The sequence below is a fragment of the Rhinopithecus roxellana genome, chromosome 14 (assembly GCF_007565055.1).
Source record: "Rhinopithecus roxellana isolate Shanxi Qingling chromosome 14, ASM756505v1, whole genome shotgun sequence".
Taxonomy (NCBI): Eukaryota; Metazoa; Chordata; class Mammalia; order Primates; family Cercopithecidae; genus Rhinopithecus; species Rhinopithecus roxellana.
Genome location: NC_044562.1, coordinates 30,320,724 through 30,337,516, shown reverse-complemented (window position 1 = coordinate 30,337,516; position 16,793 = coordinate 30,320,724). Strand labels below are relative to the sequence as shown.

The 16,793-nt window shown below is 48.2% G+C and overlaps 1 pseudogene; it reads left to right on the top strand.

Moving 5' to 3' along the window:
* Positions 1 to 13,631: 13,631 nt before the first annotated feature.
* Positions 13,632 to 16,102, top strand: LOC104660057 (annotated as a pseudogene).
* Positions 16,103 to 16,793: the final 691 nt, after the last annotated feature.

Here is a 16,793-nt window from a genome sequence, read left to right as displayed (position 1 = left end):
TTATTAAGGTAAAGATCTTGAGATAGGGAGATGATCCTGGATTATCCCAGGTGGGTCCAGTGTAATCTCAAGGGTCCTTATAAATGAAAGAGGGAGGCAGAAGGGTCACAGTCAAAGAAGAAGAGGTCAGACCTGGTGTGGTGGCTCATGCCAGTAATCCCAACACTTTAGGAGGCTGAGGTGGGAGGATCACTTGAGGTTAGCAGTTTGAGACCAGCTTGGGCAACATGGTGAGACCCTGTCTCTACCAAAAAATTAAAATTAAAAAATAAAGAAGAGGTCAAAGTAAGTAGAGGTCAGAATGATGTGATTGTTGGCTTTCAAGAGGGATAGGGGCCATGAGTAAAAGAATATGTGCAGCCTGTAGAAGATGGAAAAGTCAAGGAATAGATTCTCCCCTAGAATTTTCAGAAGGAAGGCAACCCAGCCAACACCTTAATTTTAGTTCTGTAAGACCCATTTTTTTTTTTTTTTTGAGACAGGATCTTGCTCTCTTGCCCAGGCTGAATTGCTGTGCAATCATGGCTTACTGCAATGTTGCTCTCAAATTCATAGGGTCAAGCAATCTTCCCACCTCAGCCTCCCTAGTAGCTGGGACTACAGACAGGCACCAGCACACCCAGCTATATATATACATATATATACATATATGTATGTGTGTGTATGTGTGTGTGTGTGTGTGTATATATACATATACAGATAGATAGATAGATATAGATATATATATTATGGCTGGGTTCAGTAGCTCACACCTATAATCCCAGCACTTTGGGAGGCCAAGGTGGGAAGATCACTTGAGGTCAGGAGTTCGAGGCTAGCCTGGCCAACATGGTAAAACCCTGTCTCTACTAAAAATACAAAAGTAGGCAGGCATTGTGGTAGGAGCCTATAATTCCCAGCTACTCAGGAGGCTGAGGCAGGAGAATTGCTTGAAACCAGGAGGTGGAGGAGTGAGCTGAGATGGAGCCACTGCACTCCAGCCTGGGTAACAGAGTAGAACTCTCTCTCAAAAAAATATACATACAGCCAGGCGCGGTGGCTCACGCCTGTAATCCCAACACTTTGGGAGGCCGAGGCAGGCAGATCACTGGAGGTCAGGAGTTCAAGACCAGCCTGGCGAACATGGTGAAACTCGGTCTCTACTAAAAGTACAAAATTAGCCAGGTGCAGTGGCACATGCCTGTAATCCCAGCTACTCAGGAGGCTGAGGCAGGAGAATCGCTTGAACCCAGGAGGCAGAAGTTGCGGTGAGCCGAGATTGTGCCATTGCACTTCATCCTGGGCAACAAGAGCGAAACTCTGTCTCAAAACAAAAACAAAAACAAACAAACAAAAAAAACAAATAAACACACACGCACACACACACACAGTATATATTTTATAGATATGGGGTCTTACTGTGTCGCCCAAGCTGGTCTAGAGCTTCTAGCTGTAAGCTCTCTCCTGCCTCAGCCTTCCAAACTGCTGAGATAGGCATGAGTCACTACACCTGGCCCATTTTGGGCTTTTTTTTTTTTTTTTGAGATGGAGTCTCTCTGTGTCACCCAGTCTGGAGTGCAGTAGTGTGATCTCAGCTCTCAGTGCACTGCAACCTCCACCTACCAGGTTCAAGCAATTCTCCTGTCTCAACCTCCCGAGTAGCTGGGATTACAGGTGTGCACCACCATGCCCGGCTAATTTTTGTATTTTTAGTACAGACAGGATTTCACTATGTTGGCCAGGCTTGTCTCGAACTCCTGACCTCAGGTAATCCACCTGCCTTGGCCTCCCAAAGTGCTGGGATTACAGGCATGAGCCACCATACCCGGCCCCATTTTTTGTTTCATTTTGTTTTGTTTTTGTTTTTGTTTGACACAAGGTCTGGCTCTATCACCCAGGCTGGAGTGCTGTGGCACAATCTTGGCTCACTGCAACATTCACCTCCCGGCCTCTAGCCATCCTTCCACCATAGCCTCCTGAGTAGCTGGGACTACAGGTGTGTACCACCATGCCTGGCTAGTTTTTTTTTTTTTTCTTTTCTTTTTTTTTTATTAGTAGAGACAGGATTTCACCATGTTGCGCAGGCTGGTCTTGAATTCGTGAGCTCAAGTGATCTGCCTGCCTCAGCCTCGCTGAGCGCTGGGATTACAGGCATGATTCACCGTGCCCAGCCCACCTGGCTCATTTTGGACTTTGGAACTCCTGCCCTGGCAGATAACAAATTTGTGTTGTTTTAAGCTATGATTTTTATTATAATTTGTTACAGTAACAATAGGAAAATAATACGACAACAATAGAGGTGTGTAGAAGCTACCATCTTAAGATGGGCAACAAGCTCCCTCCAGTTCGCCACAGTCCTCATCACTCTCTGTGTCTCCCTGACACAGAACACACGTGTCTGTTGTCATTTAACTTCATACAATCAGCCCACGTTACACATTTATGATACCCTGGCCACTGTAGCTAAGAGTTTACAACCCTCGAGCATGCTTTCTAGCTGACAAAATGGAGAAGACATGGGTGCAGGAAGAAATGCTCAAGGTGGCCAGGAGCGGTGGCTCCCGCCTGAAATCCCAGCACTTTGGGAGGCCGAGGCAGGCAGATCACGAGGTCAGGAGTTTGAGACCAGCCTAGCCAACATGGTGAAACCCCGTCTCTACCAAAAATCAAAATAAATAAATAAATAAATAAATAAATAAATAAATAAATAAATAAAATAAAATAAAATTAGCTGGGCATGGTGGCAGGCACTGTAATCCCAGCGACTCAGGAGGCTGATGCAGGAGAATTGCTTGAACCCGGCAGCAGAGGTTGTAGTGAGCCGAGATCATGCCACTGCACTCCAGCGAGGGCAACAAGAGTGAGACTCCGTCTCGAAAAAAGAAAGAAAGAAAGAAATGCCCAAGGCATGTTAGTGAAATACAGATTCTGCTTCTGATTGTGTGTGTGTGTGTGTGTGTGTGTCCTCAGGATGTATACAGATCCCCAGAATTAGGGCCATAAACTCTGGGTGAGTATGCAGGTAATGGTCCATTTTACCAGATTAAAAACTTTTAGACATTCACAGACATGTACAGAATCTAGAAAATGCTGCCAGATGTTGAATTACTTCTCTAATTCACTCTCCTGTTGAATTACTTTTCAGCCCATCTACCTACATGTGTACTCTCCCTCTGGGTCTCTCTCCCTCTTCTCCCTTCCCATTATCATCTCCATCTTTTCTGACCTCTTCCCAGTGTCTCACCTTTATCTTGGAGCACAGCAGCAAGGTATTCAAAGTTTAAAATGTTTGCACTGACTCCATCTGGGAGAGGTAGAGCCACAGCCTTAAGTGATGTTCATCCTTCAGTTTTTCCAGACTGGAGCATCTCCCAGCCATCCTCCTTCTCACAGCACAGCCTTTACAAAAGGGGTAGCCCTATTCATCACATATCCATGAATTCACCCCTCAATACTCTCCCTGCAGACTTGACTCACATGCCCTGCTGAGATGCTTTTGCCAAGGTCTCTAGTGGCCTGCCTCTTGCCAAATCCAAAGGCCACACATCTCCATCTTCATCTTTCTCAGCCAGTCACAGCAGCATTTCACGTGGTCGATTCTTCTTTCCTTCTTGAAATTCTTTTTTCTTGGTTTCGATGACGGCACTGGCTCCTAGCTTTTGTCCTGGCCCCTCCTTCTTGGTGGCCTCTGATAGTTTAACTTTAAAAGGTGTTTCCCATAACCCAGTCTCAGGTTCTCTTATTTCCTTCATTTATTTTTCTCCCCAAAGGAGCAATTTTTGAAGCCTGGTGATGAATATATGAGGTTTTATTATATTATCTCTACTTTTAGGTATATTTTTAATATTCATAATAAAAAGTTATTGTAACATTTTTGGAATTATTTAAAAAGGAATAGAACTAGAGTATATATACTCCCATACAATAGTGAAAGAATAGGATAAAAAGAAATGAATGTCATATATATGCTGATGACTCAAATTTATATCTCCATTTCCGACCTCTCCTCTGAACTTCAGATTCATATGACTAATTATCTTCTTGACATCTCCACTTGAAAGCCCATTAGACAACTCAAACATAACACAGTCAACATGGAACTCTGTTTTCTACCCTCACCCCACTCCCTGCCAAAACTGCTTCTGTTCTAGGCTTCCCAGTTTGAGTGGTCATCTTCCTCTCAAGTACTTGAGTTAAAATCTTAGGATTGGCCAGGTGCGGTGGCTCATGTCTGTAATACTAGCACTTTGGGAGGCCGAGGTGGGCGGATCACCTGAGGTCAGGAGTTCGAGACTAGCCTGGCCAACATGGTGAAACGCCATTTCTACTAAAAATACAGAAATTAGCTTGGTGTGGTGGCAGGTGTCGGTAGTCCCAGCTACTCAGGAGGCTGAGGCAGGAGAATCACTTGAATCCAGGAGGCAGAGGTTGCAGTGAGCAGAGATCGCGCCATCACACTCCAGCCTGGGGGAAAAGAGTGAGACTTTGTCTCAAAAATAAATAAATAAATAAATAAATAGATAAAATCTTTATTTTAGGATCATTTTCCTCTCTCTCCCCTCTCCCTCTTTTAAGTTAGAATTTTTTGGCTGCAAATAATGGAAAGCCTAACTTATCAGTGGCTTGAACAATGAGGGTATTTATTATTCCACAAGAAATCTGAGTATAGGGCCTTCCAGGGTTGATTCAGTCATGTCACCAATAACTCCAGTGTTTCTAACTTTCTGCTCTGTCATCCTCAAAGAGCGGGTGACATCTTCCCTCAGGAACACAAGATACAGCAGCTCTAAGTATCATGTCCTTACATGACTCTGTCTTAAGGCAGGAAATGGGGGGCTTCCTCCCACATCGCTTTTTATCGGGAGAAAAACCTTTCCTTGAAGCGCCCTAGCAGACTTCCCCCTTCTATCTCACTAGTTCTTGCCTAAACCAGTCACTGGAGGGAGGGAGTTAAATGGCCATGGATGGTTTGGACTAACCTGTACACACCCCTAGGTCTGGGGGAAAGCCGTCTTCCTTGAGCAAGTGCAAGGGTGAATACTCAAATAAAATCAGGACCTTGCCAGTGAAGAATTGGGGCAGGGGCAGGCAAGGCTGTTGAGAAGCTCTGCCACCGCCTACACTAGTATGTCCTTCACTTTACTGCCAACCCAGCTACTTCTCACCACCCCCTGCTACCATCCCGTTATTCCTAGATGCCTCCAGAAGCCTCTGAACTAGCTTCCTGCCTCTAGGCTTGAAACTCTAATGCAGTCTCCACACAGCAGTTGCAGTCATCTCTCTGAAACACAAGCTAGGCAATGACGCTTGCTTCAAACCCTCCCGTTACACTTATATGAAAGCCATTCTCCTTCCAAGACCCCTCACCTCTATGATCTCATTTTTTGCAGCTCTCTCCCTTCCTCACTCTGGGTTTTTGGACACCCTGGGCTGGTTCCTACCTATGAATGTTTGTACTTGCTTATTCTGTCTGTCTAGAGCACCATTTTCCGGATCTTGCCTCCCTGACTCCTCACCATTCAGCCCTCAGTTCAAATATCACCTTCTGGCCGGGCGCGGTGGCTCACGCCTGTAATCCCAGCACTTTGGGAGGCCGAGGCGGGCAGATCACAAGGTCAGCAGATGGAGACCATCCTGGTTAACACGGTGAAACCCCGTCTCCACTAAAAATACAAAAAATTAGCCGGGCGTGGTAGCAGGCGCCTGTAGTCCCAGCTACTCAGAAGGCTGAGGCAGCAGAATGGCGTGAACCCGGAAGGCAGAGGTTGCAGAGAGCCGAGAACGTGCCACTGCACTCCATCCAGCCTGGGCGACTGAGCGAGACTCTGTCTCAAAAACAAACAAACAAACAAACAAAAACAAATATCACCTTCTTATAGAGTGGCTTCTTCTCTGTTCAGTCTAAAATAGCAGCCCCTGCATATCTTTCCATCCCATTATCCTGCCTTGTTCTCTTTACATGCTTATTGCTATCTGGAATGTTCTTGTTTGTTTATTGTCTGCCTTCCCCACGAAAATGAAAGCTCCATTTTATTTATTTTTGAGACAGGGTCTTACTGTGTCACCCAGGCTGGAGTGCAAGTGACATGATCCTGTCTCACTGCAACCTTGACCTCCTGCACTCAAGTGAGCCTCCCTCCTCAGCCTCCCAAGTAGCTGCGGCCACAGGCATGTGGCACCACACCCAGCTAATTCAAAAAAAAATTTTTTTGTAGAGGCAGAGTCCCACTATGTTGCCCAGGCTAGAATGTAAGCTTCTTAAGAGCATAAACTTGCCAGGCATGGTGGCTCACACATGTAACCCCAGAACTTTGGGAGGCTGAGGTGGGCAGATCACCTGAGGTCAGGAGTTCGAGACCAGCCTGACCAATATGATAAAAACCCCGTCTCTACTACAAATACAAAAATTAGCCAGGCGTGGTGGCATGCATGCGCCTGTAATCCCAGCTACTTGGGAGGCTGAGACAGGAGAATCACTTGAACCCGGGAGGCGGAGGTTGCAGTGAGCCGAGATAGCGCCATTGCACTCCAGCCTGGGCAACAAGAGCAAAATTCCATCCCCCCCACAAAAAAAAAGCATAAACTTTTGTGTTCATCACTGTATCCCTAGCACCTGAAATGGTGCTTGGCATACAGCAAGCACTCAACATTTTTTGAAGAAATTTAAGAGTATTTACGGCCTCTTATATTTTAACCCAGATGCATTAAAATGCTTTAAAAATCTCAGTCTTGGCTGGGCACAGTGCCTCACACCTATAATCCCAACACTTTGGGAGGGCAAGGCAGGTGGATCATCTGAGGTCAGGAGTTTGAGACCAGCCTGGCGAACACCGTGAAACCCCATCTCTACTAAAAACACAAAAATTAGCAAGGTGTGTTGGTGCGTGCCTGTAGTCCTAGCTACTTGGGAGGTTGAGGCAGGAGAATTGCTTGAACCCAGGAGGAGGAGGTTATAGTGAGCCAAGATCACAAAACTCAGTCTTTTCACTTTTCTTTATGTAAGGCAGCTGACTGCCATTAGCATAGTTTTCTTTTTGGGATTGGTGATACCTAGGCTGGCTCTGAGAGTCTAACTCCCAAGGCCAGTTGGGAGAAGTTTAAGTGCTACACAAGAGAGTTTTGAGCCCAGTGGGCCCTCTGGGCCCCAGATCACTCCATCTGGACAATAATTCCTGAGGTCCGTGGTTTCATGGGCCAACCCAGTAGAAGGCTGAGCTTTCTTATCTTTGATGTGTTGGGTGGCTGGGTCTCCTCTTTGGGCCTCTTTGTTCCAGGTGGGAGACAGAAGAGTTCTAACCTTCAGTCTGTAGCCAAAGCCAGAGTTAACCAACTTGAGATCATTCCCTAGCTTACTGGGATGAGAGGGGCTCTGAAAAAGCCCCTGTTTCAACTGCACTATGTAACACGGTGGCTGAAAATTCACATTAGCAACTACTTCCTGGATAGGGTTGCTATATAAAATACTTTTATTTGCTAAATCTGGCAGACCTAGTTCTGGTTTTGGCTGCTATCTGGAAGAGGGACTGGAGAATTGTACAACAGTCCCCCCCTTAGTTACAAGAATATGTTGTAGGGCCCCCAGCGGATGCCTGAAACTACGGATAGTACTGAACCTTATATACTGTTTTTTCCTATACATGCATACCTATGACCAAGTTTAATTTATAAATTAGGCAAAGTAACAGGTTAAGAACAATAATAGGCCAGGTGCAGTGGCTCATGCTTGTAATCCCAGCACTTTGGGAGGGTGAGGCAGGCAGATCACTTGAAGTCAGGAGTTTGAGACCAGCTTGGCCAACATGGTGAAACCCCATCTCTACTAAAAATACAAAAATTAGCCAGGTGTGGTGGCGTGTGCCTGTAATCCCAGCTACTCGGGAGGCTGAGGTGGGAGAATCGCTTGAACCCAAGAGGCAGAGGTTGCAGTGAGCTGAGATCACGCCACTGCACTTCAGCCTGGGTGACAGAGTGAGGCCCTGTCTCAAAAAAAAAAAAAAGAAAAAGAAAAAGAAAAAAAAAAGAACAATAATGATATAGAGAAATAAAGCGATGATAATGATATTCTAACATCACTGCTGTTGAGCTGTGGAGCTATTATGAAGTAGAATAAGGGTTACATGAGCAGAAGCATTGTCACAATCGATCTGATAAGGGATCCGGCTACCCAGTGGCTAATGGGTAGGTAGTGTCTACAGTGTGGATACACTGCACACAGGGATGTTCTAGACAGGATGGAGTAGGACGGCACTAGATTTCATCACTTACCCAGAATGGCGTGCAATTTAAAACTTATATATTGTGTTTTTCTGGAACTTTCTCTTTAATATTTTCAGACCATGATTGACCGCAGGCAACTGAAACTGCAGAAAGTGAAGCTGTGGCTAGTGGGGGGCTACTGTGTGGTGTGGTTTCCGGGCAACATGAGGGCCCATTTGAGGCTAGTGGCCATGCATTCAAAACATCAGTCGGCATGGTTCTGGATTTTTCTATGGCCACTGTTTAACTGGGTGAGTGCAGACACAGAGCTGGGGACAAAATAAATTTAACCAGGCTTCTGGTTTAGTCAAACAAGGATGCTGAAGCTAGCAGGAGGCAAGAGAGTTGACAGGTACAGAAGGGAGTGACCCTGGCTGGCCACGGAACTGAAGACTGGGAGGAAGGAGATAAAGACCAAGGAGGGGCTGCTGTGGAAAGAGGGGAAGCAGAACCCGAGTCCCAGATGAATCTTAATTCCAGCACTAATTAATCCCCACGTGACCTCAAGCAGGACACTAGGTACTTCAATTTCCTTTTCTTTATCCTGGGAAAGGAAGGCCCTGGCTTGCCTACCTCACAGAGTTGTTGAGGGATTCAAAGGAGGTATGGGGAGAAGGTGCCTTAAGAAGCATAAAGCAGAATAGGTGCAGTGGCTCATGCCTGTAATCCCAGGCGTGGGAGGCCAAGGCAGGTGGATCACCTGAGGCCAGGAGTTTGAGACCAGCCTGGCCAACATGGTGAAACCGTGTCTCTACTAAAAATATAAAAATTGGCCGGGCCTGGTGGCAGGCATCTGTAATGCCAACTACTCAGGAGGCTGAGGCAGGAGAATCACTTGAACCCAGGAGGTGGAGGTTGCAGTGAGCTGAGATCACACCACTGCACTCCAGCCTGGGTGACAGAGCAAGACTCCTTCTCAAAAGAAAAAAAAAAAGATGCATAAAGCAGGATACAAATGCTAGAGACTAGCCTTTTTATTTCAGAATTTTGCCTAAGACGATCAGGAGACTCCTTTTATGGGGACATAAGGCCAGGCTAGAGCAGCAGCGACTTGCCATGGGCTAGGAGGAGACGTTTAGGAAGTGCCTTGAGGCCCTGCTCTTGCTTTGCCCTTGGAGAGCAACAGCCGTTCTGGACTAAGCACTTAAGAAAGGTTACCTTGTTTAGACCTCATAATACTACCTCTCCCCATTCTCCAGATGAGAAACAGAGAAAAAAAGAAGTTAAGTGCTAGTAGCTATTAGAGGTGGGATTAAAACCAAGCACTAGGTTGCTCGTTCTATGATATTCTGAGTTTTCAAGCAGGATGTCCTGAGGCTTGATCTCTTGGCTTGAGGACTCATCATTTCTGGATCATTGTAGAGATCTTCTTAGTCCCACCCACACTTGACTTACAGTCGTCACCAACCCTAGGGCAGGGGAGTGCAGGGTGGGGGCGGTGCTGGAGCTCAGGGCCTTGATTTCTAAATCGTCTTCCACCTGTGAAGTGCAGGCTTCATGGGATTGCATGACTGACAACAGGTACCATGTACCCAGGAGCCTGGATACCTGTGTGGAGTTACTAGCCCTGGCCCCTCCTCTGCCCACCTCAGCTGGCTCCCCTGTTTGGGCGCAGGCCCAGTCCTTGCCTGGTGCTCCATGACCAAGTCAACAGGCCCTGCCCCCCCAGGCAGTTTCTAACAACATACACCCGCTGAAAGCCACCCAGAGAGTATAAAGAGGAGGCTGGCTGGCTGCTGCAGGCCTCTCACAGATCCATCCCTGCTCACTATCCTGCAGCAGACAGAGAGACAGGACCCCAGCCGGCCCCTGTCCAGGCAGCATGGTGAGTAGAAGGGGCTTTTATAAATTAGGCACAGTAACAGGTTAAGAACAGTAATAGGCCAGGTGCAGTGGCTCATGCCTGTAATCCCAGCACTTTGGGAGGGTGAGGCAGGCAGAAAGCATGCAAGTGAGGGTCCCAGTGGGCCCAAGATATCTGGCATGAAAGTACCTTGGGAGTCCAGATGTTGATGGGGCTACAGTATGTGGTGAGGTGGGGAGAGGGAAAGAGACTTCCAGATGTGGCTGTGGCCCCCAAGTGTGCAGGTGTAGGGGACATTGCAGGGGGTAGGGAAGGAAAGTTCGATGGTAACCAGGATGTGGGGCTGAGCCTAGGTTGAGGAGCAGGGCTGCTGAGGGGGTCTGAATTTAGGCACCGGGAGTGTGTGGGAAGCAGGACTTGAGCAGAAAGTGTAGGCGATTTCCTCTGCTGGCTGAGAATCTCCAGACCCTGGGCCTTGCCACAGGTTCACCGCTGAGCTCTGGTCCAACCTTCCCACCACGGGGACACAACCTCCATGGAAGCTTCTCCCCTCTGGTTCCTCACTCCACCCTGCCCATCTACTGCCTTTGTCTGACCTCTCATGTCAGTTACAGATCAGTGGGGAGAAGAAGGAGGAGGGAAAGGGGGGTGCTCCCATCTGTCAAGAGCTGGCTGTGCCTGAGGCTCATTTGATATCTTTTACCCACCTCCCTACCAGGCAGGATAGAAGAACAGTTAAGAGCATGGTTGGTGCCAGGCCGTCCCTGCTCTTAATATTCTTGGTTTTGCTCATGACCTTGAGCAAGCTACTTGAATTCTCTGAGGGTCAGTTTCCTCATCTATAAATTGGGGGTAATAAAACTACCTACCTAAGGTGAATGTGGTAAAGATTAAATGAGATAATGTGTATAAAATGCCACCTTCACCTGGCACCTTATTAGTGCTTAATAAGTAGAACTAAGCAAAGTAACAACACAGGCCACTGGCTGTGAGATTCTTCCCTTTCTACAGTCATGAAAAAGGTGCTAGGGAAGCTGAGGTGAAGTGACTTGTACTGGGTCACAGAGAGATGGGGGTTTGAGGCCAGGTTTGTGTGACTCCAGAAACTGAGTTCTTTTGTTTTTGTTTTTTTTGAGATGGAGTCTCATTCTGGAGTGCAGTGGTGCAATCTTGGCTCACTGCAACCTCTGCCTCCCAGGTTCAAGCAATTCTCCTACCTCAGCCACCCAAGTAGCTGGGACTAGAGGCACCCGCCACCACACCTGGCTAATTTTTGTATTTTTAATAGAGACACGGTTTCACCATGTTGGCCAGGATGGTCTCAATCTCCTGACCTTGTGATCTGCCCGCCTCGGCCTCCTAAAGTGCTGGGATTACAGGCGTGAGCCACTGCACCTGGCCAGGGACTGAGTTCTTTGCCCCAAACCTGCTGCCTCCAGTGTGAGACATCATTCCGGGAGGGGCCAGAGACACCTTGCAATGGGCTAGTAGTTCTGGGGCCCAGGACGATGTCTGGGTCTGTGGACAGAACTGGCTGCTCAGGCTCAGAGATGCAGCACCAGGCAAGTGATTGGTGAGCTAAGGCAGCCCCAGGATTGGACCTGGGATTTCTCCCATCCTTGAGGTCTCAGCTCAACTCATTATCTTTTTTTTTTTTTTTTTTGCAACAGGGCTTCACTCTGTCGCCCTGGCTGGAGTGCAGTGGTGCAATCTCGGCTCACTGCAACCTCCGCCTTCTGGGTTCAAGCAATTCTCCTGCCTCAGCCTCCCAAGTAGCTGGGATTATAAGAATGCACCATTTTTGGCCGGGCGCGGTGGCTCAAGCCTGTAATCCCAGCACTTTGGGAGGCCGAGACGGGCGGATCACGAGGTCAGGAGATCGAGACCATCCTGGCTAACACAGTGAAACCCCGTCTCTACTAAAAATACAAAAACTAGCCGGGCGAGGTGGCGGGCGCCTGTAGTCCCAGCTACTCGGGAGGCTGAGGCGGGAGAATGGCGCAAACCCGGGAGGCGGAGCTTGCAGTGAGCTGAGATCGGGCCACTGCACTCCAGTCCGGGCGACAGAGCGAGACTCCGCCTCAAAAAAAAAAAAAAAAAAAAAAAAAAAAAAAAAAAAAAAAAAAAAAAAAAAAAAAGAATGCACCATTTTTGTATTTTTAGTGGAGAGGGGGGTTTCACCATGTTGACCAGGATGGTCTCGAACTCTTGACCTCAAGTGATCCACCTGCCTCGGCCTCCCAAAGTGCTGGGATTACAGGCGTGAGCCACTGCGCCCAGCCTCAATTCATTACCTTCCCTTACTATGACATCAGGGATTGAGGGTAGGAAATTGGAAGGGGAACCCAACATGCACGGCACACCCTGGTGTGTGTTAGGCAGTGGGCCACGCACTTTTCATGCATTCTTTCATTTAATTCTCATAGTTTTTCTAGGAGGCGGCTCTTATTATTGTCCACATTTCAAAAGGAGAACATTGACCGAGAGGTTAAGACTTTTGCTCAAGGCAAGTAGAGAAGTAATGGGGCTGGAATACAGATTATTTCTGGATTAATCTCAGTCATCTAAAAATCATGAAAAGTCAGATCCTTGTGTTATATAAAAATAGTCAGTGAAGTATTACATTTTTGGAGAAGGCATCCTCATTAAACAATTAAGAAATATTTCAGGAATGCAAAAAGGTATAAATAATAACATGATAGGCTGGAAGCGGTGGCTCACGCCTATAATCCCAGCACTTTGGGAAGCCAAGGCAGGTAGACTGCTTGACCCCAGGAGTTTAAGACTCCCCTGGGAAAGATGGCAAGACCTGTCTCTACAAAAAAATTTAAAACTTACCCAGGCATGGTGGTGCATGCCTGTAATCCCAGCTACTAGGGAGGCTGAGACAGGAGGATCCCTTGAGCCCAGGAGTCCAAGCCTGCTATAGTGAACTATGATCACATCACTGTACTCTGGGTGACAAAGTGAGATTCTGTCTCAAGAAAAAAAGAAAAGAATAATGTGATGAACAGCAGCTATCAAGCTTGAGAAATAGAATCTGTCTCCAATTGCATCTATCTGCTTCCCCTGCCAGAGAGCACCATTATTCCAAATTTGGAGCTAATGTCTCCCGTGCTTTATCTTTGTACTATTTTCCCTTGCTTCCCTCACCAATGACTCCTAATTTCTTTCTGGACACTGCGGGTTGATTATCTTGCACTTCTAGATTCATTCGATCCCTTCAGTGTTCCTCACTGAGACAGGCACTGAGCAAGAGTCTATAATCTCAGAACTGCCCACATCTTCTGCTTCCCCCAAGGATTTTGGCCCAGCCCCTAGAGCCAATGCCTGTTGCTCCTCAATGCCACCAGTAAATGCTTAGATGCAGGAGGTGAGGCAAGCAGAGTAGAGTCCAGGAACCTTGGCTCTCAGTCAAAGAGCCACTCAAGGAAGGCAGGCAGGAACCATGTCCAGGCATGATATTTCCCTCTGTGAAGGCCATTCTCTGCCCTTTGCCCACTCAGTGTGAGTGCATCTCAGTCCATGTAGGGCAGGCTGGTGTGCAGTTGGCAATGCCTGCTGGGAGCTCTACTGCCTGGAACATGGGATTCAGCCTGATGGGCAGATGCCCAGTGACAAGACCATCAGGGGAGGGGATGACTCCTTCAACACCCTTTTTAGTGAAACTGGGGCTGGGAAACATGTGCCCCAGGTAGCATTTGTGGATCTGGAGCCCGCTGTGATCGGTGAGTAATGATCAGTCCCAACCATGACCTTGTCCCTGGGTATCACAGCAAGTCCTACCCCATAACTGCAGAGCATGGCATTTGTGGTATACTTTTGTGGTATAGCATTTGTGGTATCCCAGGTGCTGCAGCCAATTAGAACTCCAGATGTACAGAATCACTGTTACTCAGCTCCTGAGTCTGTAGGCCACTCCACATCCCTTTCCTTATTGAAAAACACATCCAAGCAGCACAAACACATCCAAACAGGTAATAGCAGCAGCCTGAATGCAGCCTGAATGCAGAACCTGGGAGCTGGTGACCCCACTCCCTTCAGGTACCCTGGGGCTCCAGCAGCTGTATCGCAAAGGGAGGTGGAGCCCAAAACTCTGCCCATTGCTATGAAGTTTGAACAGGTACGTCCTGCCAGATCTTCTATCCAGAGCAGCTCATCACAGGCAAGGAAGATGCTGCCAATAACTATGCCCAAGGCCACTACACCACTGGGAAGGAGCTCATTGACCTGGTACTGGACTGGATTCAGAAGCCAGTGAGGAAAGGGCTGAGGGCTGGGGCAGGGGGAATGAATCTGAATTCCTGTTGTGAGGTAGTGTGGACACCAGATTGGGGAAGGACAGCTTCAGCCTCTGGGAGAAACACACAGGATCAGGACCAATGAGGAGAGGTCCTGCACTCTGATCAGGGGGGCCAACTGTAGCTTCCAGCCTGGAGCTGGTGTCCCCTGCATCTCTGAAGTGGCTGGCCTGGTGCTTGGCAGGGTGTCCATTAAGGCAAACATGTTGATGGGCTGCCTGGCTAAGTTGTGGGGGTCCATAAGCATTCCCAGGATACCACCTTGTGTTACAAGGATGTGGGCGGAAGTCCCTGTGAAAGGCAGAGATTCAAAGAATGTCAGCCCAAAGCCTCTGTGATTGGCCTTGACTTTTACAAAGGATGGGGATGAGGTTCCTGGATTGTTGTTCTTAGTAGAGAAGCCCTCTAGAAACATCCAAAGTTAAATCAGCGGGGCATGGATATGATGCTGGGTGGAGTTGGCAAGTTATGACAACAAGATGAGGAAGCCCTGGAGTCCTGTCCACTGGTCAGCCTAGACAGGCAACTCCACCCATCATCATACCCCTCTTTTCCAGCATACAACAGAGCTCTGTGTTAAGGACCTAAGGAGATTTCAGAGGAAGAGGGACAGGGAGGAGAAAGAGTAGGCCCTGGGCCCTCTCTCTGAGGATCTCTTTTGTGCTCTTGGAAAAGTCTTCCAAGGAGTTCGTGAAACTTTTGGGAATTTAAAACAGCACAGGTTGGTTCTTTCCTGTCCATCAGCTGTGCTCCATGCCCCACATTTCCCCTCCCCTTCCCTGTCTAGGCTGACTAGTGCATAGGACTTCAGGGCTTCCTGGTGTTCCACAGCTTTGGCAGGGGCACTGGCTCTGGCTTCACCTCACTCCTGATGGAGCAGCTCTCTGTTGACTATGGCAAGAAATCCAAGCTGGAATTTTCCATCTACCCAGTCCCCAGGTGTCTACAGCTGTGGTCGAGCCCTACAACTCTATCCTGACCACTCACACCACCCTGGAGCACTCAGACTGTGCCTTCATGGTGGACAACGAAGCAATCTATGACATCTGCTGCCGCAACCTAGATATCGAGCGCCCAACCTACACCAACCTCAATCGCCTCATTAGCCAAATCGTCTCCTCCATCACGGCTTCTCTGCGCTTTGACGGGGCCCTCAATGTGGACCTGATGGAGTTCTAGATCAACCTGGTGCCCTACCCTCGCATCCACTTCTCCCTGGCCACCTATGCACCAGTCATCTCTGCAGAAAAGGCATACCACGAGCAGCTGTCGGTGGCAGAGATCACCAATGTCTGCTTTGAGCCTGGATGGTGAAGTGTGATCCCCAGCACGGCAAGTACATGGCCTGCTGCTTACCGCACCATGGAGACATGGTGCCCAAGGATGTCAATGCTGCCATTGCCACCATCAAGACCAAGAGCAGCATTCAGTTTGTGGACTGGTGCCCCACAGGCTTCAAGGTTGGTATCAACTACCAGCCTCCCACTGTGGTGCCTGGGGGTGACCTGGTAAGGTGCAACGTGCCATGTGCATGCTGAGCAACACAACAGCCATTACCGAGGCCTGGGCCCGCCTGGACCACAAGTTCGACCTGATGTATGCCAAGAGGGTGTTTGTGCACTGGTATGTTGGGTGAAGGTATGGAGGAAGGTGAGTTCTCTGAGGCCCATGAGGATATGACTGCCCTGAAGAAGGATTACAAGGAGGTGGGCATGGATAGTGTAGAGCGGGGGGAAGAAAAGAAGTGGGGGATGAATACTAGGGGAATATTGCGTGTCTGTCCTACATAAAGTGCTGTGGCCTTATTGTCTCACGAATGTCTTTTTCTCTTGGGAAAAACCATGTGGGGAGGGCTTCTTCTCCATGAGAGATAGGAACGCTGGTGTCTTAGCCTCTATTCCCCAGAAAGCAGATCTGATTTTAGATTTCATTACAGAGTGCAATTACAGTGAACAGAATGGGGGCCAAGGGAAGTAAGGCACAGAAGGAGGAAGAATTCACCCTAGAGAAAATGCAGCTGAATAAATGGCATCTCAGAACCATCCTTGGGTGAGTGGGCAGGTGAGGGCTGGGAGTGGGGTTTATGCACTGGCTCTATTCTTCCACTGGTTAAACCTTTGCCCCATCCAGCATTAATTCCCCTGCACTGGTGGATTGCACACACTTGGGCTGTAGAGTCATCAGGAAACCCTGGGCAAGGAGGAGGTGCTGTTAAGTTGAACATATGTGAAGTCGGTGGGATCCCACATGGAGCTGCAACAAGAGCCCAGTGAGGCCAGGAGGATCCGAAGTGATCCTTAAAGTAATCTAGTGCCCGCTAGCCCATCCTGAGATCTGGAGGCTTGTCTTCTCCAGGCAGGAGTTTGGGGTAATAGAGAGCCCTGATACTGGAGTTGGTTGAGGCAGAAGAATGGTGCAGTGACAGCCACAAAGGGAGAATGGCTTGTAAGAGT